Consider the following 19,282-nt stretch of genomic DNA (forward strand, 5'->3'; position numbering starts at 1 on the left):
GGGGTTTGGAACTGGCTGATCTTAAGGTCCTTTCCAACCCAAACCATTCTATGATTCTAATTGAGCTGCAGGGCGGGTGTAAAGGGGTTGTGATGGAGATAAGGAGGTGACGGGGAGTTGGGTGGCACCAGGTCACAGAAGGGACTTTGTCCCAAAACAATGACGTCGGTGCTGGGTTGAGCCCAGCGTGGTGCTGGGTGCGTGCGTGTGCGTGCGTGCTCCTGGGGTGCTGGAGGAGCTGCGTTGGGGCCACCTTGGAAGGAGCGTGGTGGGGAAAGGCTCATTGCACATCACTGCGCTGCCAGTGGGCTCCTCATCCCCCCTGCAGACCCTGCTTCTGAGGGGGGACCAAGCTGCGTGGAGTGATGGATTCTGGTTGCAAATCAAGTTGAGTCGGTGCAAGCCCTGCTCATTGCCCTCTGATCCTGGAGGTTTTAAGGTCGGGCTCAAGCAGGGTTTCACGCCTGCCCCTGTGCCCCAAAGGGCCGCTCCAGCTGGATGGGGTGTCAGTGGGAAGGTTGGGAAGAGGTTTCCCCATCAGGGATGATGTTCTTGCCGTGTCCTTTCCAGCGGATAGGACCAGCCACCGCGAGCTCAGCATCCGCTCGGGTGACCTTCAGCGCCTTCTGCTTGGCGAGGGAAGAAGGCTGCTTTGCATGCCCTGTCCCTGCCTTGCCGCACAGGTCCTGAGCAACCCGGGCTCTTTTTGTCATGCAAATGCGGCTTGGTTTTTAGCTTCTCACAGATAAATACCTTAGAGGCGAAATACGGAGCTCAGGGCCCTGTCAAAAGCCACCCTGATGGCTCAAGGCTGACAGGTTGGATGCTGAAGGTGCTCGGTTGAGGGGTTGGCTCCTTTTGGGGCACTGAAACCGAATGCTCTGAATTTTCTTGTCTCCTTGAGGTTCTACAAGTGGATGTGCGCTGAGGAGTGCTGCGAGCCCCGCTGTGCCACCCCATGGCTGGATTGCCTGGGTTTACAATGCTGTGCATGCATTTATGGGCTCGGGAGACCTTTTTGCCCCAGCATCCCGGTCCCCTCCGAGCATCCCGGTCCCCTCCGAGCATCCCGGTCCCCTCCAAGCATCCCGGCCCCCTCCAAGCATCCCAGTTCCCCTCCGAGCATCCTGGCCCCACTCTGAACATCCCTGCTTTACGCTGCCTTTTGGAGCTGTGTCCAGGCACCATGGCTCTGGCACGGTGATTTCCACACCCTCCCCTCATGCCAACCACTTGGGTTTTGCTACCGGGGTCTTCCTCACACCTCATACCCAACCCAAGGGGTGCAGGCTGTGGATGCTGTGCCCCATGCCGGCACTGGACCGAAGCGCCTTCTGCTCACCTCACCCATTACGAAGGGTGTGTAGGTGAGCTTGGTATGGGGCGAGGCGGCCCCCATGGGGCTTTCTGGCTTCCTTTGGGACCCCGTGAGCCCGCTGGCAGCTCACGTCCCCCGTGCTGGGGGTCATGGGCTGTTGGGCTGTGTTTGGGCAGAGCTGTTTGTGTACGATGCGGTTTTGGTTGTGGGTCCATTGGAAGCTCGGTGCTCTGGGTGCGGGGCGATGCGGTGGGATGGGGCACAGGGGGGTGGAAGTGGGGCTAAAGCTGCAGGACAGCTTGAGGCCGGTGGGGTTTGGAGGGGTGAAGCCCTCAGTGCTCCGGCTTGGGTCCTGGTTCATCCCTCCTGTGCGGAAACCCCACTGACACCGCATTAGACCCTGAGAGCACCCAGGGCTGTATCATGGCCTTGCAAAGCCATGGAGCAACAGAGGGGTTTTCTCCCATGGGGAGCTGGATGGGAGCTCCAGGGGTCCCACATCCTGGTGGTGATGGGATGCCACCAGGACCTAAGGTGGGCAAAGGAAGGTGGAAAGGAAAGGTGGTGGAAAATGAAGGTGAAATAAGGGCTGAGGAGCTCTTTTGGAGCTGCTGCTTTGCGGAGTTGGTTGGTTTTGGCAGTGGTCGGGTGCTGAGCTGTGGTGGGCTCAACACCCCCCCCCAAAATAGGGTGTTCAAGCTCAGGGCAGCCTTGGGTACAGCAAGAGCTCCTCCTCTGGCCTCGCCCCAACAGCTCCCTGTCCCTCTTGTGTTGTTGCCCCGGGATGCTCTCCCAGAGGGCAGGAGAGGGGGATCTACCAGATCTCTGTAGCAGGGAGGATCCATCAGCCCTGGGTCAGCCCAGCATCTTGCTGATGAAGCCAAGGTGCTGCCTTGGTCATTGTTTTCCTCTCTTTTAATTCTTTTCCCCTAAATACATCCCCATTGCAGCTCGTTCGCGTACCAGGCACCTTCTCTTCTCTGTAATGCCGAAATTATAGCATCACCCTCATCGCCATGGCAACGTGCAGGGATGGATTTGAAAGGGAAGGGGGGGGGGGAAGAGAAGGACCAAAAGCCCTCCAAGGATTATTACTTCAGTGAGGGATCAGGCTGGAGGGGAATCTGGGTCATGGCTGGAGGAGGCTTTTCTTCCAGCCTGTCTCTGGTAATTCCCCTTACAGCGACCGGAGCAGGGCCGAGGCACCGTTAGCACCCATGGGTGCTCCCTGGGATGGGTGCATGTACCCCAGGACGCGTTGTGTTCCTTATGGAGGAGATGGCTCCTCACTTCTATGTACCCCCAGCAGCGAGCATCCTCTGCCAGCTCCGTGTTTGCACCCCAAGTCCAGGCTTTGCATCCCAAAGTCGCTCCTGTTGGCGCGCGCGGATGCTGCGGGAATGCCGGAGCCGCGCTTTGTGCCTCATCCCCCAAAATAAACAGGACTTTTTTCCTTTTTTTTTTTCCCTATTTTTTTTCTCTCTTCTCCTCCTTTTTCCCCCCTCTCTTTTTCCACACCCCCAGAGCCGCTGTTGCTGGTGGCAGGGAGCCCAGACTCCGTAGGAACTCAGAAATGCCGCAGATCCAAGCCCCGGCTGCCCTCTCGCTTTCGCAATCCTTTGGAAGCAGGGGGAGAGACAAGGAATAAAATGGGAGGGGATTTATTGTTGGGTGGGTTTTTTTTCCCCTCTTTATTAGAGATTTATAGACTTTCCCACCAGTAGGGACAAGGGAGTCGGAGCCGAGCAGCCCATTTCCTACAGTAAGTTTCCAGCCTTTCTCCTCTCCAACCCTCTCTGGTGGGGTGCTGGAGTTTTTGGGATGCTGGTGGTGGGGGGTGAGGGCCACCAGCACCTCCCACGTGGGGTAGGTTTGGTGATGCTGAGAGAGCGGCTCAGGTTGGGGGGGTTTGAGCTGTTAAAGCCTTTTCTTGGCCTGTTTCTCAGTTGTGTGCGAGCCCTTCGGCTTGGGCTTGGTGGTGGTGATGCTGCGGTGCTGTCGCCGTTCCCCCTCTGCCATTTGGCATCTTAGGGCCATGTGTTTGGAGGCGATTGCAGCGTCCAGGCTCGGAGGTTGCTGGGCCAGGGAGGGTTTGGTTTGCTGGTGTATTTTAAGCAGCTGGGTTTTTACAGGCCTGGAGGGATCCGGTCAATGGCACAAGCGGCTCCTGTCCCTGCTGGTGCCGCATTACCTGCAGCCGGTGCCAAGCACGGGGCAGGGTTCAGCTCCCTGCACCCTCACCTTATCCATTCCTTCTGCTCCCTTCCCAGAGCTGTGTCCCCATGAGGTCTGGGTGCTGGCAGCTCCAGTCTGAGCATCCAGGGCTTACTGGGGTTAAAACCGGTGCCATGGTTCTTCTTTTGCATCTGGGCCCGTGTTGTGCTGCGATCAGGTTTAGATAAGGGGCTTGCTGCCTGTGAACACAGTTCCTACCGGGTAATTATTTATACCCTATATCCCTAATAAACATCTGGATCCGCTCCAAACATCTTCATTTGATTTGGGTCGCAGCCTTGCGACGGGGCTGTTTCATCCCCATCCCACCTCCCCTCCGGCGCGTGGCTTTGGATGGCTCCGCTGGAATCCAAGGGGCTTGCTTCGAGCCATCGCCCCGCTCCCATGGGATGAGCCCCGTTGCCTTTGGGATGAGCCCTGCTCCCCGCCAGCCTCTTTTGCCTGCGGCGCCGCTGCTCGTGGGGCTGGCTGAGTGGATTCCCAGCTCCTGGAATCCCGGGATGGGGGCAGAAGTGGCATTGCCTTTTCTCCAGTAGGAGAAAGTTACTGATGGTTGTGATTGCAGGGAAAATAATGAGTGGCCAAATCCACACCCCCCCTCCCCAAAAAGCACCCCCAGATGTGATGCTTTCTATTTTAAACCAGCACCGTCTGGTTTGGGGGCGAAGCAGGCTCCTGACCTTTGGGAGCGCGTGGGGCTGGCAGTCACGCCGAGCTCTTTGAGGCCAGGGCTGACTTCTTGCTCTGTTTGCCTAGAGCCAAGAAATGCCTATTAATAACTTTCCCTGAATGAGAGTTGAGTACCTGCTTCCCTGGGGCTTCTTGGAAGGCTCCGGCTCGGGCGGATAACCGCGCCGCGCATTAGGACCGGGACCAGAGCATCGCTGCGCGCAGCTGGGATGCAGATGGGAAGGGACTGGTGTGGGAGGGGAGAGATGAAGGGAGGCTCTGGCTCGCTTTTAAAGGGCCTCGGGCAGGGCTTGCAGGCGCCACAAGCTGGGTTTTGGTGCGTGTTCCTCCATCCTTTCCACAGGCTCAGCCCCTCTTTGCACGGAAAAACCATCCCGAGTGGCCGGAGCTGGCAGCGGGGGCAGCTCCGTGTGGATGGGCCCACGGAAAAAGAAGTTTCAGTGCTGCACCCAGATTAATCTCTTTAAACTCTATTTCCCTAATCCTTCATTAGGATCTCATTGTGAGCTTGTTATCCCGGGAGGGCTTAGAGAGCCCTGTGTGGCGGCGGTCCCGGGCTGGGAAGGGGCTGTGTCATTCCCACCGGTGCCACGGCAGCGCTGGGGGAGATGGGCTCTGCTCAGAGAGGTGGGGATGACTTTGGGGTGGTCTGCAGGGATGTTTCAGGTGATCTTCCCCTCCATCGCTGCCTGTGTTGGTGGTGGGAACCGGAGCTGGTCTGGTTCATCCTTAAGAGCGGCCCCGAGTGTCCCTGCTGCGGCACCCCCGGGTGCCAAGGCTGTAGCTGGGGTTATCCAGTGAGCTCGGTGCTGGATATCCCCCTTCCCACTGCCATAGGAGCCTTAAAAAGGGCATCGGATGGAGCCGGCGTGTGCGGGTGGATTCCTTCCCTTAGCGAGCGGCCGCTTTCCCGCTGGGAAGCTGGAGCTGATGCCCCGATGCTCCGTGCTGCCAGCACCCAGCTCCTGCATCCTTCCCTTGTCCTGCTGAGTGATGGCAGCAGCTCTGCAGCCCCCGGGGCAGGGTGGGGGTCAGGATCGCTGCAAGCCTCAGGTTTGGAAGGCGCTTTGGAGCCGGGGAGTGGGAATCCTGCCTGGCCGGGTGATGGAGCGGGGCTTGGCCTCGCCGGCTGCGACCTGCAGGATCCCAGGAGATGGTCTGAGGAGTGAGTGCCAAGAGCAAACCCAAAGCCACGCTTCCCACGCGCGCAGCAAGCAGGGAAGCGCAGTCCAGGGGGGATAAGCGAGCAGAGATGAGCGGAGACTCAAGCAAGAGGCTTTGCCCCCCCCTTTCCAAAGGAGATAGGTGGGATGTGTTCGTTAGCCCTGGGTTTGGGGTGGGAACGTGGCTTGGAGGAGAACCACGGTGGCTGAAAGGTTCTAGTGCTTTCCTGTCCAACCTCCTCTTTGCTGGCGCGTAGGTTCCTGTGTCCTCATCCATCCTCCGTGCCAGGAATGGTGGGGTCGGGAGAAGGGGATGAACATGACCCAGGCTCTAAATGCTCCTTCTCCGGAGCGTTTGCTGCTGTTGAAAGTTTAATGCACATTTATTTGCCTTCGGAATGTGGAGAGCATCCTTTTGGCTCTGCCAGGGCACAGCGAAGGGCTTGGGGCATCGCTCGGCTCCAGGAGATGGGATCTCCCCAGGGAACCTGGAGTAGGATTGAGCCATTAGTGCTCCTTGTGCCATTGCTGGAGCAGCCCCAGGTCCTGCTCCCGTTGTGGAGCTTCCCAGGGCGTGAAGGAATTGGGGAGCTGTGATTTGTATCCTTCCGGAAGAGGGGAATGGTGATGTCCAGGAGCGCGGGGCTGTGCTCTTCTCACCCTGCCCTTTGGGATGCTCCCACCTTGGGGCCGTGCTGCCCTGCTTCCAGCCGCTGGGAAAGGTAGAGCTTTTCCAGCCGCCTCTTTCCCCTTTTCCTGTGCCTATAATTAGCCCTGGCTCCCCGCCACCATATACTGTATGATCCTGGAAGGAGGTCATGGCTTTGCTGAAATTCCTGGGAACAGAGCTGCCTTTGCAGCTGGGAAAGCGGTGCCGTTTCCAAGCAGATAAGAAATAGGGCAAACGCAACTCCTTTTCCCTGCTGTAATTTATGGGCTCCGGGCATGGCATCCGACGGCCTCCTCCCTGCCCTGGCTCTCCGCTTCCTTGGGGGATGGATGAGGCCACGTGGCTTGGCAAAGGGGTGCAACCAGCTCCTGGCTCTGGTGTGCTGCTCCAGCCCTGCTCCTGGGTCTTCTTGTCCCCTCCTGCTGCATCCATCCAAGGTCTTGCCTTGGATAGGAAACAAACCCCATTCCTGGGTGGTTGTGCTCCTTCCCACTTCTAAAACTTCCCGTTTTGCTGAGCATCCCATGAGCAGGGCTCCTTTTGCGGCAGGAAAAGCATCATCTCAATGGTCCTAAAGGTCTTTTCCAACTCAAATGACTCCCTGATCTCCAGCCAGGTGAGGACCCCACTTTTCTGCCAGGGAAGGGCAAAGCAAATGGGAGCAGAGGGATCTGCTGGGGCTGGGAAGGGATCTCAGAACCCCCCTGTGCAAAGCAGGGAAAACCCAAAGGGAAAAAGGGGGTTTTCAAAGGGGAATGGAGCCAAATCCCCCCTGTGAAGAGTTTCCCAGAGCTCTGCTGTTGTTGTTCTACCCCTGCACAGTGATTCCGAGAAGAAGGCAGGATAAATATGACCAAAAGGGATAGGAATGGGGAGCAGGGCATGGAGTCCTGGCTGGGGCGCTACGCGTGCTGTATCCCGCCGGCAGCATCCCGCGCCCGTCTTCCCTTTCCACTGGAGAGATTAGCTAAAGAAAATCATGGCATTAGAAAGGAAAACACTTTCTGTTGGTTGGGATTGGCTCCCAGGCCCGAGAGCTGCTTCTGCTCCATCCTCCTGCATCAGAACGCTGGGATTCCCACTGAAAATTGGTCTGAGAGGGCAGGTTGGGATGAACCATCCCCAGTGGAAGGTGTCCCTGCCCATGGAGCTGGATGAGCTTTAAGGTCCCTTCATCCCAAACCAGGCTGGCATTCCAACACTTGATAGACCCCACGTTTTGTGCTGGCTGGTGCGAGTGAGGGTTGCCTTTGGGGTTTTCCCCAGGGTGATTGGGGTAGATCCATCACTTCCCATCCCGGGAAGTGCTGGCCATGGAGGCATCATTGCCCCATGGAGAGGGGGGGTGTTCCATGGATTCGTGCTGCTCCCTTCACTGTGCCCCCCATCACACCCAGATCTTCTCCTTCTCTCTGTAGGTGCCTCCACCACCACCCCCCCCTCCTCGTGCCTTCCCCTCTCAGTGGTGTACGTGGGGGGCAGTGTGGGAGTTGCTGACGACGGCACCGCATGTGCGAGTGATGCTCGGCACCTCGCTGGGGAGGAATAGCTTCATCTGGAGGCTTTGGTATCTCCAGCATCAAAGAAGTGGATGTGGGCTTTGGGGAGCAGTTCCCTTCCCTGCACGGGGCTACCGAGGGGGTTTGGGGGCTTAAACCCTTGTTTAAGGGTGGGGATGATTGTCCTGTGGGATGCTGGCTTCGTTGGGATGCGGTTTAGATGGAGACGAGGAGCAGTTCCTTCCCCAGAGGATGCTCAGGCGTTGGAAGAGGCAGGGCTGGAGGCACCAGTTGGACTATTGAGAGGTGCTGGGTGCCTGAAGCATCAGCAGAGGCTGGTTTAGGTCAGGACACGCAGGAGGGTCTGTGGCACAACCCGGCATGAGATGCAAATCTCTGCTGCCCTGTGTTGGAGCACAGGGCACCTCTCCTGTGCGCAGGGAGGGCCTTCTTCTTGCCTGTTTGCAAGTCACCCTTTATGAACGCCTTAAAGAAAGCTCTCAGCTTCCAGCCCCGGAGCTGGCCTGGGATTTTCCAGCGTGTCCCCATTGCCACCATGGGGCAGAGGATGCTCTGGGTGTTGCCTGGTCCTTCCTAGTGACTTCCCCCCTCCTCCCTGTGCACCGGCAGTCGTGCCGGCACAGGGGTTTGGGGTGCAAGCAGCAGCCCCCCCCAGTGCATCACCTGGATGGCAGGCAGGAGGTCCTGGGGACCTGCTGCTCTTTGCCAGAGCAGGGAGATGGATGGGCTGCAGGGTTTGGACCTGGGGGAAGGTGTTTGTTTGGTTTCCATAGGGAGAGGCTGGGTGCAGGCTGCTGACTCAGGCGACGGCAGAGCACGACTCAGAGCAAAGCAAAAGGGCTTTGCTCTTCGTGAGGGTGGTTTCCTTTTCCTGGGTTCCTGGGCTCGGGATGGGGGCAAGTGCTGCATCAGCCTTGGGGCCCATGGGGTTGCTGTTCCTCAGTAGGGGAGCTGGGACCCCCATGCAAGGCAATGTGTGGTATCTCCGTGCTGGAGAGGGGATTCTTCATCAGGGAGCGCAGCGATAGGAAAGGGGTGATGGGTTCAGACTGGACCAGGGGATGTTCAGGTCAGAGATAAGGCAGAAGCTCTTCCCTGTGAGGGTGCTGAGGCGCTGGCACAGAGAAGCTGTGGCTGCCCCATCCCTGGCAGTGCTCAAGGCCAGGTTGGACACAGGGGCTTGGAGCACCCTGCTCCAGTGGAAGGGGTCCCTGCCTGTGGCAGGGGTTGGAGCTGGAGGAGCTTAAGGTCTTTTCCAACCCAAACCATTCTGTGAATCCTTGGCAACTCCAGGTCCCCTCTCCATCCCCCTATGGCAACTCCTGGTCCCCTCTCCATCCCCTATGGCAACTCCTGGTCCCCTCTCCATCCCCTATGGCAACTCCTGGTCCCCTCTCCATCCCCTATGGCAACTCCTGGTCCCCTCTCCATCCCCTATGGCAACTCCTGGTCCCCTCTCCATCCCCTATGGCAACTCCTGGTCCCCCCTCCATCCCCCTGCCGAGCCCCGTGCTGGTCCCCTGCCCTCCCATCTCCCCACCCTCGTCCCTACATCTGGAGGTTTCAGTTCTGCATCTCCACCCAAGGGGGAACTGGGGTGGCGAGAGCGAAACTCAGCGGCTCCAACGGTTGCACTCTTTCCCCCCCCAGCACCCCCTTGGTGTCCCCCAGGTCCTGGCAGGGCCATTGGCCAACGTCGCAACCCCTCCGTGGTGGCTGTGACAGAGAGCACCCAAGGGACGGATTTGGGCAGGAAACCCATGCAACTGGGGCCAAATATGGGGGCAAAACCTCTGCAAGGTGAGGATGAGCCCCCCATCCCTGTGCAGGCTTTGGTGGTGGTGGTCGCACCTTCTGCACGGTGAGGATGTGTCCTTGGCACAACGGGCTTGTGCCATCGCTCCCGTGCCGTCGCTCATCCCCGCATCTCCAGCTGAGCATCTGGTGCTGCTGGAGGTGGATGTCCCCCTCGTGGCTCCCATCCCTGGGGTGTGGGATCCGGCATGATGGGTGCTTGGGAGCTGTGGTTTCTTGCTCCATGGAACCACCGGCACTGTCCCGCCCGGTGCTCCTGCCTGCAGTGGGATCTCTCCCGGTTTGTCCCTTCCCATCCCTTGGTGGCAAGCCGCAGGAAACCCAAAGGGAAAAGACAAATCAGGCCTAATGAAGGCCTGGGGGGGGTATTCCCGGTGGCTGGTGCGGGCTGAGGGCTGAGTTATGGCTGAGATGCTTTGGTTTCCTGGGTTGGAGAAAGGGAGAACGGCCTTTGGGGGCTTGGGGAGCTGGTCCATGCTGCTGCTGGGATGCTCTGAGCTCGGCATGGCCCAGCCCCAGAGTCCGGGGTCAGCATCTTTGGGATGGGGGTCCAGAATTCCTGGCAGAGAAGCCATGGAGCAGGTCAGGAGCTTGGAGATGGGGATGAAGGGGGGGGGAAGTTTGGGTTTGGCATCCAAACGTTTGCGGCCCCGAGCCCGTTGCTAAAGGAAACACAGAGAAAGGGGAAGGAGAGATTGCGGTCGGCTGCTTCCCCTCCGCAATCTGCGCCTCCCTCTTGTCCCCTTCAGCCCGGAGGAGCTCCATCCATCTCCCCCTCAGCTTTGGGACGGCCCCATGGCCCTGCGGGGTATCCCATGGGGCACCAGCACCCAGCCGGGAGCTCACTTTAGTGGCTTCCAGCCTTCTGTGTGCAGCGAGGATGGGCTTTGCCTCAGACCCTTCCTCTAATGGCTCAAGGGGGTTATTTATTTGGGGGTATTACATATATGCATGATGTAGTCAGGGGGGTGTGTGTCTGTAAATGTATATGGGGTTGTATATATTTGGGGGATGTGTATATATGTGGGTATATATATATTTAGGGATTTATGTATATATGTGGGTATATATATGTATAAATACATATATGGCAGGCTGAGAGGGCTGGGCTTGTCCAGCTTGGAGAAGAGAAGGCTCTTTAGTGTCTGTGATTCTGGGTATTTGGGGGTATTAGCAAAGGCCCCGTGCCGAGCATCAGCCCAGCAGGTACCCGAGCATCCGGGGTTGTCACCTGGAGCCATCCCTTCACATCCCCTGGGATCCTTCGGGGCAGCTTGGAGCATCCTGTCCCTGTCAGGCTGCACCAGCCCCAGTCCATCCATTAAAGCCCCCCCGAGGTGCCCCCATGCTGGGGGAGGGTTTCCCACTGTTCCTGGGGCAGATCTCACTCCGAGACCTTTCCCAAAGCTTTGGTTGTCAAACAGGAACCGTTTTCTTGCCTGCTCAGCGTTTCTGCCCCAGAGCTGGGCAGGAAGCTTGTCTGCTCTTCCTCCCTTTTCCTCCCCTCTCTTTCTTCCCTTAGAAAGGGGAATTCACCGCCTTTGCTGCCTCCATCCCTTTCCCCACCTCAGCTCATACAAGAGCATTATGAAACCTCTTCCTGGGCAGCATTCCTCCCGTGCAGACCTTCCAGGTTGGTTGCTTGGAGCCAGCTGCTCCAGTGGAAGCTGTCCCTGCCCATGGCATGGGGATGGAGCTGGATGAGCTTTAAGGCCCCTTCACCCCAAGCCAGGCTGGGGTTCTGTGATCCTATCACACCAGGTCATCTGCTCCCAGGAGAAGATGCTCCTGGAGCACCCTTTGCATTAAACCCTGGCCTCTGTGGCCTGGGTACCAACCTCACGCAGCCATCAGCAGGGCCCCAGATGCGTGGCGTGGGGTTGGATGCTCTTGGCAGCCCGGAAAGCGCCTGCTTTGGGGTGTCCCCTCCGTGTGCATTCCCGACCTGAACCACACGCCCGCCTCGGAGGCTTTGTTCGGGCTGGATTTGGTCGGGTCAGGAAGTGAGCTGGCCGTGGGAGGGGGGGAGCCTGGCTCCCTGCTTGGAGCAGGGGATGAGGGAGCCGAGCACAATTCCTTGCTCTGTTGCAGCACCGGAGGTGGGGAGAGGCTGCGGTGCATTCCCAGAGCCAGGTCCTGGCCCTGCTGCCTCAGTTTCCCTTTTGTTCAGCGGGGAAGAAGGGGCAGAAAACTCCTTCCCCCCCCCCCCCTTTCCTTTTGGGCTCCCAAAGGTTCCCGTGTCCCATCCCCACCTCCGGCCACTGGGATGCTCTCAGCGCTGGGGCTCCTGGGTCCTTGCAGCGATGCTCAGGATGAGGGCAGTGCAGGAGGGGATCCCCAGCTCCTGTCCCCTCACTCGGTAGGGGGGGTCTGGGACCTTCTCAGTGTCCCCTCTGAAGCATGGGGAGCCTAGTCCTTGCTCCCAGCCCCTCGCACTGATGTCTGCTTGCTCTTCCCTTGCAGTGTGATTGAGGAGCGGTGCCTGCAGCTCATCCTCTGGCAGGAGCAGAAGATGCAGGAGGCTGTGTAGCAGGTAGGAGGGGAAACCCCAACCTCCTGGAGCCCCTGCCCCCTTGAGTTCACCTGCCGGGGGCCGTGCATCTCCCCTGCTCCAGACCCACTCTTCTCTTGTTCCTTGTTGGGAGCGGGCCCCATATCCTGGTTTTCCCCCTTCTCCACCTTCTCTGCCTGTTTATTGCTGTTCTGGTAACTGTTGGCCTCTCCCTTGGCTGCAGTGAGGTTGTGGTAGAGACAACGCCGCGGGCCCCATTTATGAGGGCTCTGTGGTCTGATGGGATGCATCTTCTGTACCTGATACTGAAATCAATGCAGGGAGAGACAACGGGAGCCCGGCTCCTGACGGAGGGGGCTCTGTCACCGCTGCTTAGGGAGCGCTGGCTTGCGATGGCTTTCTCGTGCTGGAGAAGGGGCAGTGATTTATCTGGAGCTGGGGAGAGCAGTCGCTGCTTCCTCCGCAAGGTCAGCACCAAGGGCTTCATCCTGCCATCACTTACGCTGATGATAGAAACCAAGAGCAGCTCCTCAGGCTTGTCAGGGCAGACGCAGGGGCAGGGCCCTGCTCCATCTTGGTTTGGGCTGTGGAGCGCTGGAGGAAAGCGGGGCTGGGATGGCTCGGCTGGGAATGGAGGGCAGGATTTACACAGCCCCCGAGTGCCGTGGGCCTGGTGCCCCAGGACGCTGGCAGGATCGCTGGAAATGGGCGAGGGGGAATGGCCCAGGGCAGGGTGTTGGAACTGGAGGAGCTTTCCGACCCCTTCCAACCCAAACCGCTCTGTGATGAGCTGCGTTCCCCCCACCCCATACCCCCTGCTCACGGCTCCGTTCCCACCAGCTACACAGGCTCCTTATTGCCTGGGCTCCCCCAAATCCCAGGCTTTTGGGTTGGCAGCATCCTCCCACAGAGCCCCGTGCTGCTGCCGGCGCCAGCGCAGCGCTCTGAGCAGGGGAGGAGGAGCGCCGCAAGTGATGCCTCAGCTGCATCGTGGCTCGCTCCAAGGAGCAGCGGTGCTGTGCAGCTCGGGGAGACCAAAAGCCTCTCTGGGGGCTGCTCCCCTTCGCCCTGCGAGCCACAGGAGCGGAGCAATCAGAAGAGCAACATCGAGCCGGGCACCGGGAGCTTTCATCCCGAGGCAGCCTGCGCCGTGCAGCATCACTGCCCGCCGTCAATAGGCATTTTGTCTTCCTGGGGCCAGCCCCATTTGAGGTGCACCAGGAAAACCTCTCACAGCCCAATCCCATCTCCTCGGGCCCGTGACCTGAACTGAATCAGCTCTTTCACGTCCTGGAGACGGTCGCATCATCTCGCTGCAGCCGTGCTCGGGAAAGCACGTGGTCCTTCGGACCAACGGCAGGGACGAGCTGCAGGGCTTGTGCCAACCTCCTTGTGTCTCCATGGGGTTTTGCAGCCCAAGGTTGTTTTCCAGTTGTTTTGGGGAGAGCCTTTGGGTCAGCGGCTCTGCTCCTCTGCCCTCGAAGGCCTCTCATGGGGTTCTCTTGAGGTTTAGTGCTTCGTTTTGAAGCTCCAAGCATGAGGGTGCAGCCTTCTTGGTACCGAGGTGTTTGCATCCAGCAGGATCCTCCCCATCTCTGGAGAGAGCTTGTAAAAACCAACCGATGGGCTCACCGAAAATCCCACTTCTTGGCTCTTTCCGCCTTTGGGAGAGGTGAGATCCTGGTTTCCTGCTGCTGGACATCACCTTTTAGCTTAGCTCCCTATGGAGCCACGTGGCCTCTTGTGGGCCCAGCTCTGCTTGTCTGAGCTCACCCAGTGCGTGGCCACCGACGGGGTGGTGGTGGGGAAATGCCTTCAGAGCCCTTTTCCCTTGGGGAAAAGCCAGCGTGGTCAGGAATGCATGTGCAGAAATGTCATCTGCCCACAGTGACCCAGCAGCCGGGCCCACGCTCCCGCTGCACCCATGGCTCCATCCCCATCCTGCCTCCTTGCCCCTAGGTTTGGGATGATGGAGGAAGTGAGCATCGGGGCTGCTGCTTTCAGGCTGTTTGCAAGCGAGCCCTTCTGGGGGCTCATTCCCCAACCCTTCGGGCACCCAAACCCGGGGGGCTTTGGGGTGGTTCCATGTGGGACCGGTGGCTCCATCCAAGCGCTGCCTCCCTCCGTGGCGGCAGGAGGAGGACGCAGCCGCCCTGGCTCCTGGAAGCCCCTCTCACTCTTTCCACTGGAGAGTTAAAATTAGCCACTTCTTTTTTTAAAGCAGGCGTCGCTCCCAGGCTCGCCAGCCCCAAACCGGGTTTCCTTTCATTCCTTCCCCCCCCTTTCCCCTCCCTGTGCCTGCTTTTCCCTGGGTTTCGGTCGGGATTTCGGTGCTGTTGTTACCGGCGCTTTTCTCCCCCCCCCCCCTTCTCCCCTTTTTATTTATTGATTTCCCCTCCTCCTTCCTCCTCCTCCTCCTCCTCTTTTCGTTCCTTCCTTATTGAAACACGGGTGACGCTGCAGGCTCGGTGCTGAGTTTGGAGCCGGAGCAGCAGCCCCGGCACAGCCCCAGCCCGATCGCCTTTCAGCGCCGAATATAGAGCCCTTATCTATGGTCAGCCTCCAGCACGGTCACCGCTGCTCTGCCGTGGAGGGGGGGGGTGTGATTGCCCCAGACCCCCCCTTTACTGCTCCCGACACAGCTCTTCAATGTGAGTCTTGCCTCTGTTTTGGGTTTTCTTTTCCCCCTTTGTGTTCGTGGTAAAGCACAAAAGTGCCCGGAAATCAGGACCCCGTTGCTTTTAATCCAGGGCTGCTTGAGCAGGGAGGGAGATGGGGTTGGGGGTTGGAAATGGGGGGGGGGTTGGGGGTGAAATTCCAATGTTGGGAGGTTGAGCTGCATGGAGAGGGGGAAACTGAGGCAGGGAGGGAGCCCGCGGCTCCCCGGTGGGGAGTGGGTGAGCTGAGATTCCCTCCTGTTTGGGTATAGATGGGGAAGGAAAGCACAAGCAGGCGGATGCAGACTGGGGAGGAATCCAGCCCCTATGTGGGGCGCTCAGAGCCGTGGTCCCCTGTGGTAGGGGTGATGCTGGGGCCCAACACGGGTGCTGTGGCTGCTTGGAAGGGGTTGTTTGAGCTCGGATGTGGGACAGCAAACAGGAAAGCGGGGAGCAGGCACCGTGTTTACTCCATCCTCGTGCTGGGGAGGTGATTTATTGGGCTTCCTCCTGAGGTTGGGGTTGGGGGTTTCAAACGCCTCCCGTTAACTCCCTCCTTGCTTTAGAGTCCAGTCCCTGGGGCTGGGGCTGGCGCTGGGCTTGGCTCATCCCAGAAAAAGCATTTTCCATCTTAATCATACAATTATGGAATGGGTTGGGATGAAGGCACCTTCGGGCTCCTCCAGCTCCAACCCCTGCCACGGGCAGGGCCACCTTCCACTGGAGCAGGGTGCTCCAAGCCCCTGTGTCCAACCTGGCCTTGAACACTGCCAGGGATGGGGCATCCAAACCTTCTCCATCCAACCCATCCCAGTGTCCCACCACCCTCACAGGGAAGAGCTTCTGCCTTCTCCATCCGCCCTCTGGCAGGTTAAAGCCATTCCCCTTGCCCTGTCCCTGCATCCCAAGCCCCTCTCCAGGTTTCCTGCAGCCCCTTCAGGCACTGGAGCTGCTCTCAGGTCTCCCCTTGAGGACCCTTCTCTTCTCCAGGCTGCCCCAGCTCAGCTCTCCCAGCCTGGCTCCAGAGCAGGGATGCTCCAGCCCTGCTCCAGCAGCTCCACATCCCTCTTGTGCTGTCCCAGGGCGGGATGCAGGATGCAGGATGCAGGGGGGGGTCTCTCAGGGCACAGCAGAGGGGTCTGGAGGAGTCGGTTGCTCCCTGCTGATGGGAGCCATCACCAATGGGTCTGACCGGAGCTGCCAGTGATGGCCATTGCCTTGGCTTGATGTTGGTGGCACGGGCAGAGCAGGATCGGTGCCCCTGGGTCTAGAAGGGTTCCTGTGAGTGAGCAGCAACAGCTGAGCACCAGCTGTCGGGGCTGGATCCTCACCCACCCGCCTTGTGATGCAGGGACACGGGGTGAGGAGCTCTCCCTGTCCCACCATGGGCATGCACCCTGCTGCTGAGCCAGGGCAGCTGGGCCTTGCTTCCTGCATGGTGCTGTTACGGACCCGGGTGATTTATGCTGTTTGTGGACCTGGAAGGATCCGGCTGTTTGATGAGCCCGTGGCTATGGACCAAAGCAGGTTTTGGGGTGGGAATGTGGACGGGTGGATGGGCACATCCACCCCTGAGAAAAGGAGATGGCCAGGACACTGGTTTGTGTGGGGTTGTTTCCACGTTGGGAGAGCCAGGGGCTGGTGAGAGCTGTGATGGTTGAGTCTGAGCACTGGGATGGAGGAAGGAGCCTGGTCCTGGTGGTGCTGGCTGAGTCCTTCCCATCCATCCCTCCACTCTCTGGGGTCACCCTCCCAGGGCTCAGCATTGTCACAGCAGTGGCAAATCAAGTTCATTTGCATCAGTTACGCTCCTAAGCTTGACTTTGCTGAAGTTCATATCCTTCTTCTCATGGTCAAGAGGAGCTGGTGACTCCCATCCCCTTCCCAATGCTGGGAAGCTCCTGGCTTCACCAGCTCCTCGGTGCATGTGCTGGACCCTGCAGACCCTGAGGATGCCTCTGCTCCCTGTCTGTTAGCTTAGGGGTGAAACCCTGACCTGAGGGTGCGATGGGGCGATGCAGGAGCAGCATCTGCTTCAGCGCTGCCCTCACATCTGTAGACCTGCTGGAGGTGAGGGCTGCTGTGGGCATGGATGTGGTTTAGCAGCGAGGAGATGCAAATAAGCCTGCAGCCCCATGACTCCGGGCATTGCTGCTCTTACTCACCAGAGCCTGGGGGTGGAGGAAGAACAAGAAGTGGGTTGGGGAGGCCGGTTTGAAAGATCTTGGTGGCCCCTTGGGGAAGGGCTGAGCCTTTGGGAGCATCCTCGAGGGCTGGGGATGGAGCTTGGGACCCCGCTGCCCTCGGGTGAAGGGGAGGTGGCAGCAGGATGCCCTGTGCTGGCCGTGGAGGGTGCGTCCCCCATCCCCATGGACACGGGGGATGTTTCCCTTGGGACAGCTCCACTCTCTGCCCTGTCCCGTGGGGCTGCCGTGGGTTTCCATCCCTCTCACAGAGGGTCCGGAGCAGCAATTGGGTCTCATGGAGTTTCCCCTGGGTAAAACCCACCATGGGGAGAGCTGTGCTCTGCGCTACCGGGGGGGGGGGAATCCCATCCCCTTGCAAGGAGAGCCCCTAAATTCCCTGCAGGGGAGGTTTCCTCCTCCTCCTCCCACCACGTGGAGCCCCGTTCCGGTGTCCCAGCCTGGGATCCCACCCCTGGTGCAGGAGCTGAAGGCAGCAGTTCCCCCCTCTTGGTGCGGTGTGCTTTGGGGGTACGAACTGGTGGCCCCACGTCCTGCTCCTCCATCCCTCCTTTTCCTCCCTGTGGCCTCAGCACTGGGGCAAGTGGGGCTGAGAGCTGCTGGAGGATCCCTTCCGTTTAGGAACCCTCACCCATTCCATGCTCCGGGGACAACCTCCCGATTCCCGAGCGCAGGATCCGAGCCCGGATTCAGCTCCCTCCTTCTCGCTCCGTTCCTTTTTAATGAGTCAACCTCTCATCTGTCACATTAAACCTCCTCATTACCAGGTATCTAAATCCTGCTCTGACAACGGTGACAGGGGAAGCTGCGATCTCATTGCCAGGGCGCGGGGCTATGGGGAGCTGGCAGCTGGTTATTTCATGCCCTGCAGGGAGCCGTGGGGTGGGTGATGGAGCTGGATAATGGGCTCTTGCTTCCCTTCATTTAGAAAACCCTACTTAGCACAGAGGGGAAAATTACCCCCGGCCTCCAGCTCCCGAGCTGCTGATGGATAAGGACACGAGGGAAGGGGAATGGCTCCGTGTGGTCCGGCTGCTCCTCCCTGGGGATGGATGGAGGTGGCACAGGGATGCTCCACGCAAGAGGCTGTGCCCAGGGAAAGGGGGTGCTGTCCCTTGGGCTTTTCCCCCAGGAAGCTGTGTCCTTGCCTTGGCACGGGGTGATGCTGGTTCCCTGGTGGCCTTGCCCAGGCTCCCTTCTTCCAGGGGCACCTTGCACTGGAGCAGGATGCTCCCAGCCCCATCCAACCTGGCCTTGAGCACTTCCAGGGATGGCGCAGCCACAGCTCCTCTGGGTACCCCCCGGTTTAATAATTGCCTCCCTGTCCTTCCTGTCTCCCTGCCCTTGCACAGGCAAATGCCAGCTCTCCGGCATCACTCTGGGATGCGCCTCGCTCCCTCCCCAGGCTCTGCCCGTCTTGGCAGGGCGCGTGGTTTTGTTACAGCTCAGCAGAGCTGGTTGGCATCTGCTTCCCTCCGGAGAGCTTCCTGAATCTGGGTCAGGGATATCTGTGTCTTGTTCCTGTTCCTCAGGGACCCGATCCAATCCGGCTTCGCTCCGGCTCTCCTGAGCCTCCCGAGGTTTGTACCTGCAGCCGCCAGGATGGATCCTGTGCAGGCAGGAGGACCTGAGCCCTCGGCTCGGCTGCTGATGCTTGGGGAAGCAGGGACCTTCCCATAGGCACCAGGCGTGCGGGGGATATCGGGCGCTGGGTCTGTGCTTGCTGTGGACGAGCAGGATTCGGCCCTGGGGAGGTTCCAGCTGCGTTTCTGAGCGGGAGCTGTGCTCCGGAGCCGTGTTTCGGCCGCCTTCCTCTTCCCCTCCCCCTGCCTGCATCTGGAGGCTCGACACAGGAACCCAGATAGCATCATCCTGAAACCAGAATAGAAGCCTTGGAGGAGACTTTAGCTTGTTGGTGTGGTTTTGATCTTGGTTTGGAGATAAAGAGGTGCTAAACAATGCTGTGCTGGTGAGTTGGAGTCCTTCATGGCTGCGCTCGCTGCCCGCTGCGGTGCCAAGGACATCCCTGTACGGGTGCACATCCCCTTTGCTGCATCCCGCAGCAAAGCCGGCTTGGGTCAGTGGTTGGTGGCAAGAGCATTGCCAGTGGCTTTGCAGGCTAATGGGGACAGTGACAGGGCAAGGGGAATGGCTTTAACCTGCCAGAGGGGAGATGGAGATGAGCTCTTAAGCAGGAGTTCTTCCCTATGAAGAAGCTGAGGAGCTGAGATGCGTTGAAGGGAGAAGCTGTGGCTGCCCCATCCCTGGCAGTGGTCAAGGCCAGGTTGGACACAGGGTGCTTGGAGCAAGCTGCTCTAGTGGAAGGTGTCCCTGCCTATGGCAGGAGTTGGAGCTGGATGAGCTTTAAGGTCGTTTCCAACCCAAACCAGTCTGGGATTCTGGGATTCTATAAGAGCATCATTAACATGGATGCAGACTGGATTTCAGGCAGGGTGGCTCTTCCCCCCTGCTGCAGAGGAGGAGGAAGCCGGTCCTGC

The 19,282-nt window shown here is 59.2% G+C and overlaps 1 protein-coding gene across 10 annotated transcripts in view; it reads left to right on the forward strand.

Annotated features, from left to right (window-relative positions):
- Nucleotides 1–3,019: 3,019 nt before the first annotated feature.
- Nucleotides 3,020–19,282, forward strand: part of MEF2D (myocyte enhancer factor 2D) — a 48,279-nt gene continuing 32,016 nt past the window's right edge. For 4 of the 10 annotated variants that reach the window (XM_061477874.1, XM_061477869.1, XM_061477870.1 and 1 more), the window contains exon 1: nucleotides 11,857–11,944. The gene's annotated coding sequence lies outside the window, so the exon portion shown is untranslated. Of the gene's footprint in view, nucleotides 3,081–11,856; nucleotides 11,945–14,552; nucleotides 14,575–19,282 lie in introns of those variants that run through there. The other 6 variants (XM_061477864.1, XM_061477868.1, XM_061477871.1 and 3 more) reach the window with 3 other exon arrangements.

This window comes from Pezoporus flaviventris, unplaced genomic scaffold, assembly GCF_033815535.1.
Source record: "Pezoporus flaviventris isolate CSIRO_AGI_PZ_B2104156 unplaced genomic scaffold, CSIRO_AGI_Pfla_v1 ptg000112l, whole genome shotgun sequence".
In the NCBI taxonomy this organism is placed as follows: Eukaryota; Metazoa; Chordata; class Aves; order Psittaciformes; family Psittacidae; genus Pezoporus; species Pezoporus flaviventris.